Source organism: Theropithecus gelada, chromosome 1 (assembly GCF_003255815.1).
Source record: "Theropithecus gelada isolate Dixy chromosome 1, Tgel_1.0, whole genome shotgun sequence".
In the NCBI taxonomy this organism is placed as follows: Eukaryota; Metazoa; Chordata; class Mammalia; order Primates; family Cercopithecidae; genus Theropithecus; species Theropithecus gelada.
In genome coordinates this window covers 20,055,431-20,057,313 of record NC_037668.1, presented here as the reverse complement: position 1 = coordinate 20,057,313, position 1,883 = coordinate 20,055,431, and positions in this window count along the sequence as shown.

The window sequence follows — 1,883 nt, the reverse complement described above, 5'->3', positions numbered from 1 at the left end:
ACTTCATGACTTCACTGATAAATTCTACCAAGCATTTAAAGAAGAACTAATGCCAATCCTTATTAGACTTTTCCAAATAATGAAAGAGAAGGGAAAACTTCCTAATTTGACACGAGACCAGCATTACCCTGATATCAAAGGCAAAGACCCTACAAAAAAGAAAAACTACCATTATAATATCCCTCATGAACATTGATGCAAAAATCCTCAGGAAAATACTAGCAAACTAAATACAGCAGTATTTTAAAAGGATTATACACCATGGCAAAGTGGGATTTATTCCTGGGTTACAAAGCTGGTTTAACATACAACGATTGAGGCAATACACCACATTAACAGAATAAAGGAAACAAAAATCACATGATCATCTCAACTGATGCAGAAAAGGCATTGATGAAATTCAACACCCTTTCATGATTAATAAAAAACAAAAAAACAAACCAAAAAAAAACAGCCAGATGCGGTGGCTCACACCTGGAATCCCAGCACTTGGGGAGGCTGAGGCTGGTGGATCACCTGATGTTCACCAGCCTAGCCAGCATGGCGAACCCCCGTCTCTACTAAAAATACAAAAATTAGCTGGGTGGTGGCATGCGCCTATAATCCCAACTACTGGGAGGTTGAGGCAGGAGAATCACTTGAACTCGGGAGGCGGAGCTTGCAGTGAGCCAAGATCATGCCACTGCACTCCAGCTTGAGAGACAGAGCGAGGACTCCATCTCAAAAAACAGACAAACAAATGAACAAACAAACAAAAACTCATCGAACTAGGATTAGACGGAAACTACCTCTACATAATAAATGTTCAATTGTTCTAGCTGAGGCCATCTTAGATCAGTCTATAGGCAGTTGAACCTCAGACATGTGAGCAAGCCTAGTTAAGATCATCTGAGCCTTCAGACAACCCACAGCTAACAGCTAATTGCAGACACATAAGGAAGCCCAACCCAGATTAGCTGAACCCCACAGACTTGTGAGCTAAATGTGGATTGTTGTATGCCAACTGAGGTTTGGGGTGGCTTTTTAAGGTAGCATTAGAGTTCCAAAAACTATCTGAATCAACCAGACAGAAAATCAATAAAGGTATAAAAGATTTGAACAATACCATAAACCAACTAGACCTAACATCTACAGAACATTCCACTCAACAATAGCAGAATATACATTCTATTTAAATGTGAATGGAACATTCACCAGGATAGACCATATGCTATGCCATAACACAAGCCACAATAAATTTAAAAGAACTGAGATATACAAAATACTACTACTGCGCACAGTGTAATTAAATTAGAAATCAATAACAAAAAAATTCGGAAATTCAAAAATATGTGAAATTTAAATAATACACTCATAAATAACCAGTAAATTAATCACAATGGAAATTAGAAAATATTTTGAGACAAATCAAAACAAATATACAACATACTGAAACTTGTGGAATACAGTGAAAGCAGTGCTTAAGAAAAATGTATAGCTGTAAACACCGGTATTAAAATAGAAGAAAGGCCGGGTGTGGTGGCTCACACCTATAATCCCAATACTTTGAGATGCCGAGGCAGGTGGATCACCTGAGGTCAGGAGTTCAAGACCAGCCTGGCCAACATGGTAAAACCCCGTCTCTACTAAAAATACAAAAAATTAGCCAGGTGTGGTGGTGGGTGCCTGTAATCCCAGCTACTTGGGAGGCTGAGGCAGGAGAATCGCTTGAACCCAGAGGTGGAAGTTGCAGTGAGCTGAGATCGTGCCATTGCACTCCAGCCTGGGTGACAAGAGCGAAACTCTGTCTCAAAATAAATATATAAATTAAATTAAAATAGAAGAAAGATTTCAAATAAATAACCTAAACTTCTATTTTAAGAAATTAAAATGAAAAAAGCAAA